Source organism: Fundulus heteroclitus, chromosome 19, assembly GCF_011125445.2.
Source record: "Fundulus heteroclitus isolate FHET01 chromosome 19, MU-UCD_Fhet_4.1, whole genome shotgun sequence".
NCBI lineage: Eukaryota > Metazoa > Chordata > Actinopteri > Cyprinodontiformes > Fundulidae > Fundulus > Fundulus heteroclitus.
In genome coordinates, this window is record NC_046379.1 from 114,918 (window position 1) to 130,988 (window position 16,071).

Consider the following 16,071-nt stretch of genomic DNA (forward strand, 5'->3'; position numbering starts at 1 on the left):
AGCTTTGTCTGCTTGTTTATAGTGTGTTCACATGTTTTCTATACTGCAAAATGTTAGATTTGTATTATTGTATTAATTTATTACTACCTTGTATGTGTTTGCATATCTGGCAAATTACGCTGATTTTGGTTTTAAATGTCTTAAAATTAACAATAAACATAAAGAAACAGGTTCATCATTTTAACCACAAATGTAACACTGTGGATAAAATCAATACCTGCCTGTAATTAGTTTTTTAGCCACTTATTTGTTCAGATTGAGGATAGCTTTTAGGACCAAAGCACATGTCCTGTCAGCACTCACACCAAAGCGTTTACTTCTCTGCAGAAACCCTACCGAGTTAAAAATTGAATCAACGGCTCACGCGGTGTGGGAAATCACACTCAGGATGGCTCAGTTAGTTCCCACATAAGTCAAATGAAGGACAGAAAGCAGGTCTGGCAGAGACAAAAGGAGAACAAAAGAAGCAAGAAGGTTCTGGATCTACGTTAGAGAAATTCCCAGTTCTCACACCTCTGTCAGAACCATGTTATGACAATATACCAATAAATAACTGATTTCTTAAACAAGTTGAATAAGCTCAAGATGACTTTCAGAGAGTTTTTTTATTTTATATATTTCATGTTTATTGTTCATATTTTTATGATTAACTCACAGTGACTCTGATGGACGTCATCCCAGAAGGGCCAATCAACCACGACGTTTGGAGCTCTCATAAGTATTTCGTTCTGGAATGTTCCAGATCTAACAATAGCCTGTTAGGTAAAAGTTAAGTAACTGATGCAACGTGATCTGTTTCCTCAAGTTATTTCATAATTACCCATAGACTACATGTAACCCTGCCTTCTAAGCAGCGCAGGGAACTAGCTGCTTGCATGAAGACTTTGTTATCTGGCTAACAGGAAACACTGGAACAAGCAAGGCTGTTGAGTTCCAGCATTTTACAGAAAGATCGTTACACTGCAACAAGGCCTTTTACAGGCCAGCACAGCAACTCGGAGAAATTCAGTTCAATTTATGTATATAGCCCCAATTAACATGCCATCTCAAGACACTTTACAAAGTCAACTCTATCAAATCCTCCAGACAGATCGGTTTAAAGTTTTCTCTCTGGAAACCCAGCAGGTTGCATCCAGTCATTGACCTGCAGCATTCAATCCTCCTGGATGAACATGGAGCCACAGGGACAGTTTCGGGCATTGAGTTGTTGACTCCAGCCAAATACCCTTAATAACAGCTTCTAGCTCCTGTTCCTTAACTTTTCATGGGGTCAACAGTCAGAACTCTATTGTGGGGAGGAAAGGAGCTTCGGATGCTGATTCCAGACAGCCTTTAACTCTGACGTCATTACGTGGCGGAAACATGGATGATGGAGTCAGATCTGGGCCTACAGCCTTCTGAACATGGACTAAAAAAGTGTCGATCTCTTCTCTCTGGACATTTTCATTGATTTCTCTGAGAAGGCTGTTATTATACGTCATGTAACACAAAAAATTGTGGGATTCCTTAAGGCTTCTTAGTAAGGGACATTACGGGGTTCCCAGGCTAAACTAGCCACGGTAGGAAGCATCCAGGCTCCTTTTACTGCCTCCTTCCTCACTGACTGCACTATTCAGACGCTGATGGACTTCTGCTTACTCTATAAAGGTATTCGGATTGAGCTGTTGACCTAGTAGCAATCCCTTATACCTAGCATGCAATATCATTATAAAACTGCAAGTAGAAACACTAAAACCACAGAATAAATAGACAAGATAAAATGCATTGTGTTTCTGTGTTCAATCAGCAATATGTGAGATCTGAAATCTGTCCCCAGATGTTTTACTGCTCTGCCACCATTATTATGCTTATATCTGCTTGTTATTTTAAAAAAAAATTTAAACAGAGAAAGTCCAAACTATGACTCAGGTGAAAATGAACAATATTCACATAATCAGCAGCAGGTAACCTGCCAATCAACAATAAGGACACCAGTCAGCCACACCTGTTTCTGTTTACGCCCTGCTGGTACACCCAGAAAGGAAGCAGACTAGAAATTCTTCTCTTTCAGTCAAGTGTTTTTAGGGTGCAAAGTCTTTTTGTACTAACTTATCATTTTGTCTCTTAGCTCACAGGGAACATTTGAATTTTCCAGTCATATTCAAACAGGAAAAGCTGAAAAAAAGCAAGAACACGAAACTATCATATAAGATGAAAAACGACCCCGCCTCTTGCCCATTGAAATGCTGGAGATAGGCACCAGCACCCCTCGCGACCCCATGAGGAATAAAGCGAGTAAGAAAATGGATGGAAGATGAAAAACATTGCATCTTGCAGTTTTTCTGCAGGGTTTTAATCCCCTAAAGTCTATTGTCTTTAATTATGACATTATTGGGATCTATTCAGATTACTTTCTGAGCAACATACCACCGATACCTCTTATGCTCACTGATGTTTTGTTTGTTTGTGACCTCTTGCACAACATGGATGCTGAGATGCTGAGTCATGAACATCATGGATAATTAAAATCTCACAATTGAGTTGAGTAGTCCTCCATAAATGCTTTTAAACATCCAACTTATCCAGTTCAGAGAAAGTACCGGCTGTTCAAAGAATCTCTTAATGGGTAAATGTTCTTAAGCCATGCAGGACACAGTTACCTAGAGGACATTATTTGTTGCAAATATGTCTAAACATGTCTAAATGGTCCAAATAAATACACTTTCAACTGTTTCAGCTAACACAGAAAAGCATTAAAAAGGGAGGAGGATGCTGAACTCAGGTGATTTCTGACCCAGAGCTTTTACCATGTCAAGCCACTTCAGATTGGTTTTATTGTCTCTGTGAGGAAATTACTGGATTATTTTACAGATATTTTCCTCTCAGTGTAATGAGCAACTCTGTGGCTTCCTGGAAGTCCCGCTGAAAGTTTTACTTTAATTACAACTCAACTTTGTCTCTGGGGAGATCTAGAAAAATGAGCCCAGCCTGTGCAGCCCAGTAAGGGGCGCTCTAGAGACCAACTTTTTGACAGATCTCCTGTTTTTTCCCTTTGATTTCTTTATAGGTCTTCATCTGGTTAAAGTCTTTGTGACAAACACACTCACCATAAAATGATCAGTGCAGATTTTTTTGGCTGCACTAATCCTGGGACGACCCTCCAAGGGTGATTTTAATTCAGGTGCTTATGCTGGTGAAAAATCAGGTGCTTCACGTTTTGGCTAGAATTGCAAATATAGTTTGTTTGCGATAACCTGAATAAAAACTTAACATGTAACCTAATTACAAAATGTGACAATTGTAAAATGCAAAACAACTAAAATTTTCCAAGAGAAACTTTGAACATTTAGACATCCTGTCAGTAAAAAGGAGCGCTACCGCAGTTCATCCCTGCTGCTACCAGATTATACAATGCTGCACTGTAACTGTAACTATAACTGTAATAACTAATGCGCAATAACTATTTAATACCCTGTGCAATAACCTGTGCAATAATACCGGTCGGTGGTCGAACTGTTTTCCTTTTTCCTTCTACCCAATAATAAAATGCAGCCATGGTGATGAGCGGGCACAAAGCCGCCCTCGCCGCCGCAGGCAGCACGGCATCAAGCGGTTCGGCATCAGGCTGAGTCAATCGGATATGCGAGATACAAACAGCCCTTCATTATTAAAAAAGCAAGAAAGAAACGATTTAAAGGAGCAAAGATGCTGGAAAGAAAGGAGCGAAGGAAAGGAACCTCCAGGGGTTGCAGTCCAAACCAAGGCTTTTTGACATCTTATAGCTGATCCGCTGAAAAGGTAGATTCATTTCAAGTGTAGCTTGTATTAGAAGGTATACCTGTAGTTAATGTTTGCCTTGATATGATAAACTACTGATTTAATAAACTTTTATAAACTGTAAAGTAGTGTTGTTGTTTTGCACATGTTTAGAGTTGTTCTCGCCCGGGGAGTAATTAAACTGCCACGGGCCCTTAGATCCGCCGACCCGCTTCTGTTGGTGGGACCAATCTCAGAGCTTCAGCCTAATTTTTGACCTTTTCAGTCATGGCTCCAAATTTATACAACTAGTTGCTGTTAAATATTAGATTAAATATTATATTAGCTTCTCTGAGAAACACTTATTTCCTGCAGCTTTTGATCCCGAGTAATTTCTTTTCTGTTCCCCATTTCATTTACTAGTCTTTGTAGTTCGTTTTCTTCTGACTTTATTGTTTTAATTCTGCTTTATACGAACTGCAACAGCTCCTGCAGCGTAAAACAAAAAGAGCAGAACCGCATTTAAAGGCTCTTTAAGCTGCAAAGGTTTCCTTTATTTTTTAAAGATTTTTCTAGGTTTATGAACTCATATCAAACAGAAGTTGTGGATAAAATTGAGAAGTGAGCTTCTGGCCCAACAGCCAATAGACGTGCTGCTGTTTTATGTGTTTACCAGTAAGTTTTTATTAGAGCATCTCTTCTGACTCACTCAGAGCTTGTCAGTCAAGTTGCCCAACCTGTCTTCCTCTCAGCAGAACAAGTTTTATTAGCTTTTATCCCGCAGAGACTTGCAAAGCAACCCTCTCTGCTTTGTAGTTTAGCTTTGTTGCAATCATCAATAACCAATCAAGTCACTTTATATCTTTCTTTTACATGAAAATATTAAATTTTTTGTTTTAATTAGTTTTTATATATTAGTTTCCTTTAGTTAGTCTGTCCCAAAATTGCAAAGAGCTTTTCTAGATTGTTGATTGGTCGAAATTAATAATTATAGGCATTCATTTATAATGTAATGTTAAACATCTTACACTTTGGAAATCTTTGCATGTAAAATGTTGCTTTAACATTTACTGATTCATCACCTTAACAGGTGGAACTGAATTCTGTGGGAACTAATAGATCTGCTGCACTGATTAGAGGCTGAAGAGTTGAAGGTTTGTGACTGAAGTTCTCCTCCAGACTGAATTACAGAGAAAAACAGGAGTAAAAATGGGAAAGATTTGCCTTTGATGGTCTTTGGAGCTGTAATGAACCCTTAAAGCAGATATGAGGAGATATCTGTCACTGCTGGTACTGACCTTTCAGGGGCTGAAACATTTCAGTGCGTATCAAAAGGTAAATAAGAAACCTTTCTCCTGTTTTACAGTCGGCACTCAGGCCTGAAACTGGCTCCACTGCATTTTAAACTTCTTGTTTTACTTCTTGGACGTTTACGTTCTTTAGACGTTATTCAGCTTGTTGTTTGAATCCATTATGTTCTATCTGTGTCACGCCTTCCCAATTAAACATATTTCAGGTGCTGCTGCAGCAGCTTGAGCAGTTTGGTAACTGATTATGTAACATATCGAACGTTACGATTGTAACTACGGTTCTATGAATCCCGGATGACCGCCAGAGGCGGTGCTTAAAGCACTGAATGATCACTCTTGCGCATGCACAGGTCGAGAATCTTATACCAACATGGTCACGTGTGACCCCCGGTGACACCGGTAAGCCCATATAATCACCTGACAACGACCGCTCAGCCCCTTAATCTTCTCGCGAACAACACGATGATTCCAAGGGACCGAGCGCTCTGGCGGTCATCCGGGATTCATAGAACTGTAGTTACAGTGGTAACTTTCGTTCTATTTCATCCCTACTGACCGCTAGAGGCGGTGCTTAAAGCACTGGATGACGATTACCAACAGAGTCCTGAGGAATCACGCACACAAAGAAAAACCCAAAAAACATGCCCACCTCACTGAGATGATGGTGCTTGCTGGGTCAGCACCGCCTCCATTGGGTGGAAGGCTGCCAAGTTAACCCTGTAAAACCTAGCAAAGGTATTCGGGGATGACCAAGAGGCTGCTGCACATATAGCCTCCAGAGGGACCCCCGTCATGGCAGCCCATGACACACTAATGCTCTTGGTGGAATGGCACCGTACACCAGCAGGGGGTTGGCGGCCCTTTAGAACATATGCTTGTTCTATGACGTCTACAATCCAACGTGCAAGACGCTGTTTAGAAAGGGCCTGCCCCTTGTGGGGCCCAGCGTAGCAAACAAACAGATTATCAGACTGCCGCAGAGAAGCTGTGAGTCTGACATATGCCTCCAGTGCTCGGACAGGGCAGAGAGGTTCATCAGGCCCACCCACATCAAGGCGAGCAAGTTGCAGGGGCACAGCATGGCTCGCAGTAGAGGCCACTTTGGGAAGAAAAACAGCATCAGGCCAGAGTGTGACGCCAGAACCAGCTGGGTTCCAGCGGCAGCAGGACTCGTGAACAGATAATTCATGTAGCTCACCCACCCGCTTCGCCGAAGCCATGGCGAGGAGAAAAGCTGTCTTTTTTGACACATATTCAAGGCTCGCCTCTGCCAATGGTTCAAATGGAGGAGATCACAGGGCAGCGAGGACGAGAGAGAGGTCCCACACGGGCACAACGGGGCGTGTGGGAGGGCGCAAACGTCGGGCACCCCTCAGGAACAAAGAAACATCTTTGTTACGGCCTATCGTTTCTCCACTCACCACTGAATGCCAGCAAGAGATGGCAGCAACATAAACTTTCAGAGTGGATGGAGACCGAGCGTGGGAAAGCAGTGCTTGAAGAAAGGTCAAAATAACAGATACAGGACAGTGCACAGGGTCCTCATGTCTTGCCTTACACCAGCTGCTAAAAACCTTCCACTTATGGGTATACACCAGTCGTGTGGAAGGGGCCCAAGCATTAGTCATTGTATGTCCGATGTCTCCATCATATTCCGATAAGGACACGCCGGGCCCTGTAGCGGCCAAGCCCACAGCTGGAGGCGACTGGGATTGGGATGCAGGATCTGTCCCCCCAGTTGCGACAGAAGGTCCTTCCTGTGGGGAAGAGGCATTGGAGAGCAGCAACAGAGATTGTGCAGCAGTGGAAACCAGGTTCTCCCTGGCCACCGGGGGGCCACTAGAAGGACCTGATGCCCCTCCTGAAGGACCCTTAGGAGTGTTGGGCCTATCAGGGGGAGAGGCGGGAACGCATAGAGCAGCACTCTTGGCCAATCGTGAGCCAGTGCGTCTTGACCCAGGGGACAGGCATTGTCTGCCAGGGAGAACCAAAGGGGGCAATGTGTTGTCTCTTCGGACGCAAACAGATCCACAGCTGCCTTGCCGTACCTCTCCCAAATGGCCCCAACTACCTCCGGGTGTAGCCTCCACTCCCCCGGGAGTGGGCGTCCCCGAGAGAGAATATCGGCTGGAACATTCTGCACCCCCGGAATGTGGGCTGCCCTCAGGCTGGCAAAAAGGGGGGCTGCCCAGGACAAGAGCCTCTGGGTCAGCCTCAGCAACGTTATTAACCGTGTTCCTCCTTGATGGTTTATGTGAAATACCACCGAAGTGTTGTCCGACCGTACCAGGACATGCCTGCCGCGCAGGTCTGGGAGGAAGTGTTTCAACGCCCGATGCACAGCTTTCAGATCCAAGGCGTTGATGTGCTGCAGCTTCTCCCGTGAAGACCATGTCCCGCGGGCGATCTGTCGCTGCCAAGACGCCCCCCACCCTGTGGTGGAAGCGTCGGTAGAGACGACCTCTCGTCGAGATGGCAGAGAACCCAGCGGAACCCCTCTTGTCATAAATGCTACATCCCGCCACTGAGCCAGTGACGTGAGGCAATGAGAGGACACCCGCAGTTTCCTTTGACGGTGCAGTGCATGAGAAGGGTCCAGCTTTAGGCTGTTGAGCCACATCTGCAGTGGTCGCAGAGACAGCAGCCACAGGGGGATTACTGCAGCGGCAGCAGTCAGCTTGCCCAACAGGCGAAGATAGAAAATAAAGGGGGGTGTACGGTCGGGCAGAAAGGCGGGCAGCATTTGCAGAATGGCTTCGACACGCTGAGGCGATGGGCGAGCAACCATAGTGAGGGAGTCCATCGTGATTCAGAAAAACGTGACCTCCTGAGATGGAACCAAGTTGCTCTTCTGCCAGTTCACCCGAAGACCCAATAGGCCTATATGTTTGAGCAATGTGCGTGTGTCTGCAGCCGCTTGAGCTTCTGTTGGCGCACAGATGAGCCAATCGTCCAAGTAGGGCAGGGTCTTCAACCCCTTGGCCTGCAGAGGACACAGGGCCGCAGCTACACACCGAGTGAACACACATGGGGACAGAGAGAGACCGAAAGGAAGAACCCTAAACTGAAAATGCTTGCCTTGAAAAGCAAAGCGGAGAAACTGCCGATGATGTGGTGCAATCGGCACATGAAAGTATGCGTCCTTCAAGTCGACCAGGGTGAACCAGTCGGCTGGAGAGATTGCCTGAAGCACATCCCTGACACTCAACATGTGGAAGGGGATGGTCTTTAAAAAAAAACATTCAGACCTCTCAGGTCCAAAATTGGGCGGAGTCCGCCAGTCCTTTTCAGGACTAAAAAATACTTTGAGTAAAAGCCCCCTGGATCCTGCAAGGGGTCGACAGGCAATATAGCACCCTTGGCCAGCAAAGTGTCTATCTCTTGGCTCAGAGTCCGAGCCATTTCCTGGTCGCGGACTGTAGTGCGTAACCCCGGGTAATTGTAGACACCACCCATGGATCGGGAACGAGAGTGGCCCAGCAACTGAGCTGGTTCGGGGTAAAGCGTCCCCTTAGTGTTTGCCCAACAGGCATGAACCTCCTTTACATATTCGGCAGACGGGGGAACCATAAAAGAAGACCTAGCAGTAGGACGTCGAAAGAAAGCACTGGAAGCCACAAGTAGGTTCTGCGGAGCATCCAGTTGCAACTGTGCAAGAGCAGTTTTCAACGCGCCCACTATGGAACCGTCCTCTTCCAACTTAGAGCTGGAAGAAATGTGTGATCCGTCTGCCGACAGATGCGAGCCAGCGTCAAACTGATCTTGAAAATCAGTGCCAGATGCTGCCGGGAAGATAGCATCGTCCTCCAAGGCAGAGAGTCCTAAACCCACACTCTGCCCTGGGTCAGGGTCCCCAGTCAGGCCAGCGCCACGTCCGTCCCTAAGGGACTCGAGCAGCGCTTTCATCTCCTCCAGCTCAGAAGTGAGATGGGCCACCTGCCCAGATAAGCCCTCGGGATCCGTGGAGCTCTTCTTGGTCCTCTTTCGGGGAGGCCCCATAGCCTCAGGAGCCATACGCTTCACAGGCTGGCTGGCGCCCTGACTGTCAGCCAAATGAGCAGTACGCAGGGACAAGGGCAGGACAGAACAATTGGGGCAGGCCGCATCAGTCAAGGCCTCTCTTAAGTGATCAGGTCCCAAACAAGAGGGACACAGATCATGCCCATCCTCCAAGTGGAGAGGAGCCAAACAAACTCTGCAGCACGGCACATCCAGCATCTTGCACTCACAGGACTATGTCAGGTCGAGCTGAAATCGCCACTCTTGACACTTAAGCTTATGAGCAAGTAGGCCAGGAAACCCTGTCGAGCAGAAAACACCACCAGGGGTTCCCCAGCAGCGCAACAGCTGCAGCAAGTTTGCACCACTCAATGAGGAAAGCCGAACACGAAAGCCGAAGACGGCTGCACAATAAATTAAAGGCAAGCCTAAAAACGGCTGCTATTTAATAAAATATAGGCAAGCTGAACACGGCTGCACAATAAATTAAAGGCAAGCCGAACACGGCTGCACAGTAAATGAAGAAGGCGAGCCTGAAAACCGCCGTGATTAACAAATATGGCTAAGCCAACACGGCTGAGTTCAACCAATACAGGCAAACCGAACGCGGTTGCACGATAAATGAAAAGAGCAAGCCCGAAACGGCTGTGATTAACAAAATACAGGCAAGCTGAACGCGACTGCAATTTACCGATGTAGGTAAGCCAGCGCGGCTGAGTTTGACAAGCACAGGCAAACCGAACGCGGTTGCACAATAAATTAAAAAAAGCCCGAAAAACGGCTGCAATCAACGAATATAGGTAAGCCGAGCACGGCAAGCAACAGGTTGGTCGGAGTCGCCAACCACCGGCAATAGGGAAGTCGACGCGGGGAGCGAACGCGTCCCGCTCTCGCTTCCTTTCGATCAAAGGTAACGACTTACCAAACGAAGAATAAGTTGTACGAAGAGCTTGCGCAGCCTCTGGAGGGCGAGATAATTCTCGCAGCTCCGACCGTAGTCTCGAGGCTACCAGCGACAAGCAAATCAATGACTTACCACCTGCACAACCTGCATGTGAGAAGATGAAAAGGGACTGAGCGGTCATTGTCACGTGATTATATGGGCTTACCGGTGTCACCGGGGGTCACACGTGACCATGTTGGTATAAGATTCTCGCCCTGTGCATGCGCAAGAGTGATCATTCAGTGCTTTAAGCACCGCCTCTGGCGGTCAGTAGGGATGAAATAGAACTTCTTTCTCCTGAGTATTCTGCAGGAGAACCAAGAAGCAGCAGTTAGCAGGTTTTAGCTTTGGCACAGCTAACGGGGAACTAGCACAGCTGATTGTTTCTCCGACATCCAAGTTTTCTGTGTTATGAAGCTCCTGCCTGTTTTCAGCCTTATCTTAGTATTCAGGCCATGATGGCAAAGTATTGGCACCTCATACACTGGAAGTTAAATCAATACAGGTCTGATTTAGCATTTCACCTCACAGCGAACACCAAATGTTAAGTTTGGTGTTTAAGGTTAAATATAATTACCCAGCATTCCTGAACACACCATGCAACCAAAGAGGTTTTGTGGTCAAAGATGCCCAAACTGCTTAACTGCAACACGCCACTCAGCCCTGATGATTTATCCATTAGATTCAGTCAAATATGGACGTATGCATGTAATTTACTCTGAGAGTCCAGTTGCTCTGCTGTTTTTTGTATTTATTATCTGTTTGTAAAACAAATCTCTCCATTGTGATTATAAAGATTTGCATGTATTTAAAAGGAAAATATAATTTTTCTTTTTGTATGTTTGGACTTAAAATCTGTTTAGTGGGAGCAAAGTGGAACCAAAGTTGGTGATTAAATCTGATTTTGATGATAAAGTCGTGGCCGAGTGGTTAGAGCAGCGCGCTTGCACTCTGAGAAGGATGCAAGTACCCGGTTCGATCCCCAGTGCCTGCATTCTGGGTCCCTGAACAAGACCCTTAACCCCAGATTGCTCCCCAGGCGCCACACATGGCAGCCCACTGCTCCCCAAGGGGATGGGATAAATGCAGAAAGCAAATTTTATTGTAATGTATGTTTCAATGACAATAAAGATGTTATTACTATTATTATCAATGTATTTATTTATGTATTCAGATAACCTGCCCAGAAAAGGATAAATTCTGTAGCAGTTAAATTTGGTTAAAATAAGTGATTGTTGTTACTGAGCTGCAATTTACTTATCTTGCTTTCAATTTCTAAGTTTCTACAATGTTGAAAATCTCTTTTTAATGGTGGGAAATAATAAATAAGTTTTCTAACCAAAGACCAGAAGAAGACTTGTCTCTATTACAAATATTTGCAATAAAAGGAAACAATGAAGCCGCAGGAATAGAGAATTGATTGATTTGTATAATGACATGCTTGAAACAATTCAACAACAGACAAAAGATGCAGAGTTGGTTTGGAAACATAAATCAGATTTTGTTGTATTTAAGATTTCATTGTTAAAAGAGACGTGCTTGTAAAGTTTAGATCTCAGCTTAATAGCTGGTGTTGAAGGTGTTGATAAGCGGAGCTTAAACTCTCAGAAAGAATGCAGGAGAAATGAAACTGAACTGTTTCCAACAAAGCCGCCTCCTTTTATTCACACGGCAGCCTCACTTTGTTCTCTCTCCGATGTGTTAGACATTTGTCACATTCATGCTTAGCAACATTTTAGTAGCTGCAGAGTGACTAAAGAGAGACCAGGCTACGCCCTGATGCCGACCGGTACTTCGCAGTCTTCTGGGAAATGTCATTCAGTATTTATGTTTATTTAGTGGAAGCAGCACATATTAGTCAGAAAACACACATCCACACCTGAACACCAGTTTTGCAGCCAACAGGTCAGCCAGCATTGAATCGATTGATTTAACGGGCTTTCTCCTGCAGGACACTGCTCAGGAATCTCTAACAATATGGTTCAGATACAGACAAGTGGGCTCAAGCTGGGTTCTAACTGCTTCTACTGAATCATTGCAAAGATCTGGGTTTTCCACAACCCGACAGTCAGCTTGTGCCACATCATGGCGCTGTGACACATCTGTCTGTTTATGGCACCAGTTATGCTAGAGTCGGTGTTTGTTGACAAAGAGGAGACTGGTGCTGTGCAAGAACCAGCTGAGCCTTGGTTCCTGTTTGTAGAAAAAATTATTGTAGCACCAAGGTCCGGAATAAATGGTAAAATGATAAATGGCTTGTACTTGTAAAGCACTTAACTAGTCTTGACGACCTCCAAAGCGTTTTACACTACAGTTCAGTCATTCACCCTTTCATACACACATTCACACCCTGACGGTGGTGAGCTATGTTAGTAGCTCGTCCTGCCAATTGCAGGACGAGCTACTAACTTTAGTTTCTGTCACATCAGTCAAAAAATGCGTCATAAAGAGGAACAAAACATATATAAGTCGCACCGGACTATAAGTCACACTGGACTATACGCATTAGCATCAGCGAGGTTGTAACCTGCCCAAACCACAGAGCTGTAAGCTAGCGCTAGCTGCTTTTAGCTTCAGGGACACCCCAGTAACAGGGTTCTGTCTCGGTATGGATCCTTCCAGCGGCACCACGCAACACTCCGCTGTGTGAATGATACTGAAACAACATAAAAACATGTGTCTTTGTTGTCTATAAGTTAATGTTTCAATTCATTTTTAAGTTAAGGTGACCAGGTTTCTCTAAGGAAAACCGGGGATGACTCTGATTTTGTTGAGAATCTCTGTCTCGTAATTGGTTTGTTTTGCATGATTGTAACGCCGACGGAGCGGGAAAGGCGCGTTTGGCTCAGCTCTTGTACGTCGGGACAGCGGCAGGACCGGGTAAATATCTATCACTGTGCTAAGCTTTTTTCCTCCATCATGATATATTCAGTGTATCATGATGGAGGCTCCTTGACTCATGCTGGTCAGAATGAATTACTATTTAAATTTGTTATATAAGTGGCACCTGAATATCAGTCGCAGGATCGGCCAAACTATGAAGAAAAGTGCGACTTATAGTCCGAAAAATACGGTGCTTGAGCAAAAGAAGTTGCCCATGACTGAGGAGAGAACAGGAAAACAGCCGCGGCACAAAAACTGAACTTCCCCACAAAACTGAGGACAAGAAACTGGAACAGGTGTGAGAAGCAGCCAGGAGGCCAAACTGCAGATAGAACCGGGCCAGGACCAGGCCAGAACCGGGACAGGACCTCACCATTCCTACAGCTGAGTTTAGCGCAGAAACAACGGTGCTCCTCACAGAGCCACATTGTAATTTGTTTGCACTGTTATATCCTGTCAACAGAGGTTCATGAGATAAAATCTGATGGTTACCAAAACAATGTTCAACTGGTTCCACGACATCAAACAAGTAAAACAGTTTTCTCTTCTCATCTGAGCGTCATCTGTAATTTCACCTCAGCTGAACCGTGCAAACAAATAAGGCTTTGATGTTACAACTTTGCTGAGGTCGGCCGTGACTCATTCCTGCTTAGTACGTCCCAACCTGGACGGGTTCTGTGAAAAGCCGGGACCTACCCTGCATACTTTAACACACTGATTGTTGCTCTAGTTACAGTACAACACATCAGACTTCGAAATATATTAATTTATGTGGACAGAGGACAAAGTGAGCAGGCCCATGCATTCTACACATACTCAATAAACACATGATAATTGGCTGTAAACCTACAGTACAGCAATACAATCCAGTGTTCATGTCAATTCAATTTTATTTATATAGCGCCAATTCATGAAACATGTCATCTCAAGGCACTTTACAAAGTCAAATTCAATCATATTATACATATTGGTCAAAAATTTCCTAAATAATGGAACCAGGTGATTGCTTCAAAGTCTTGACAAGCAGCATTCACTCCTGGAGAAGCGTAGAGCCACAGGGAGAGTCTCTGTGTGTCTGCCTCTCTGTGTGGTGTGGAGGCTGCAGTGCCGCCGACTGGAAGAACGTGAGGAGAGTGGTGAGGACAGCAGAAGGGATCATCGGGGCTCCTCTTCCCTCCATTAAGGACATGTCATCACAGTGCTGTAACATCATCAGGGACCCCTCACACCCCCACCATGAACTGTTCTCCCTGCTGCCTTCTGGGAAGAGGTTCCGCAGCATCCACTGCATGTCCACCAGGTTCTGCAGCAGCTTCTCCCTGTTGCCATCAGACTGTTGAACTGTTGCTGAACTGCTGAACTATAACCCACAAACTCTGCACAACATTCGCATATTTGCACATTTTGCATCATTGCATCTCCATCCAGCATTACAAATGCTGCCGAACTCTTAGTTTCTAAATGCATTCTTGCACAAATGACCTCTGCACAAATCAAATTCTGTACATACAAATGTTTTTTTTTAAAGAATACTCACCTGTACACTGTGACTTCTCCTGCATTGTCTACATTTAAACTGTTTACTTTTGACTCACTGCTGCACCTTATACTGTAACCCAATTTCACTGCAATTTACAAGCTGTATGCAATGAAATTTTGTTCTGTACGCACTCTGTGTATACAAAATGACAAATAACGTTGTCTTAGTCTAAGTCGCCTGCATTGTCCATGGTTTTGCAGCAATTCCTCATAGTGAGCATGCATGAAGCAACAGTGGAGAGGAAAACTCCCCTTTAACAGGGAACCAGAACCAGAACCAGGCTCAGTGTGAACGCTCATCTGCCTCCACCCACTGGGGCTTAGAGAAGACAGAGCAGAGACACAGAAAGCTCAGAAGCTCACATTGACCCAGGAGTACTTTCTATGTTAGAGAAGACAGAGCAGAGACACAACAAGACAGACAAAAAAGCACAGAAGCACACATTGATCCAGTAATCTGTTCTACATTAGATGGTAGTAGTGGTGATCTGTCTTCCCTGGATGATGTCACAGTTAACAGAACGTCAGACCAGGTGTACCTACTATGAAGAAAAAAAGAGAGAGCAAAAAGTTAAAAGCTGAAATGACAACAGTCATTTCAATGTAACGCAATGTAAATCTGGAGAACAGCAGACTGGAGAGCAGTAGGAGAACTCACCAGAGAGAGAGAAATAGATCCTGATGTCCTCCAGCAGTCTAAGTCTATAGCAGCATAACTATAGAGGTAGCTCAGGGTAACATGAGCCAGTCTAACTAGTTTGATAATTAAGTGCTTTATACGTTAGAAGAAGAATTTTAAATTCTATTCTTGATTTAACAGGAAGCCAATGAAGGGAAGCTAAAATTGGAGAAATATGATCCCGCTTGTTGATTTTCATCAGAACTCTTGCTGCAGCATTTTGAATCAGCTGAAGACTTTGAACTGCATTTTGTGGACTTCCTGATAGTAAAGAATTACAATAGTCCAGCCTTGAAGTAACAAATGCATGGACCAGTTTTTCAGCATCACTCCTGGACAGAATGTTTCTAATTTTGGCGATATTCCTGAGGTGAAAATAGGAAACTCTGGAAACCTGTTTAATATGGGATTTAAATGACATGTCTTGGTCAAAAATAACACCAAGATTTTTTACTGTATTACCAGAGGCCAAGTTAATGCCATCCAGATTAAGTGATTAAGAAGTTTATTTTTTGAGGACTCTGGTCCAAAGATTACAACTTCTGTCGTGTCAGAATTTAATAGCAGGAAATTTAAAGTCATCCAGCGTAATGTTTGATTTCAATGTTATCCTTTCTAAATTCTGACCTGAATAATAAAATAGTGCTTAAAATGTGCCTCTCCTGGCTCTTTGTCTTCCTGCTATAAATCTGCAGGATTTTATCTGGGATTGAAGAGATTAAAGGGATTAGCTGAGTTTCAGAAAGCGTTACTAAGTGGCTGCAGAAAACAAGTCTCCTAAAGGCACGGCTGCTTATGGTACAAAAGGCTTTTCATGCCTCAGTATATAAGAGGTCATCATTACTCAGGCTTTTTAACTCGTTATGCTCGCATTTATGTCTGTCGTATAAATATGACACAAAGAGAAAAACTACTTTTATTTTGGTTCCACAGAAACATTTTTATTCTCATTGATTGGTGTTAAGTTTGATTTAACTCTGACT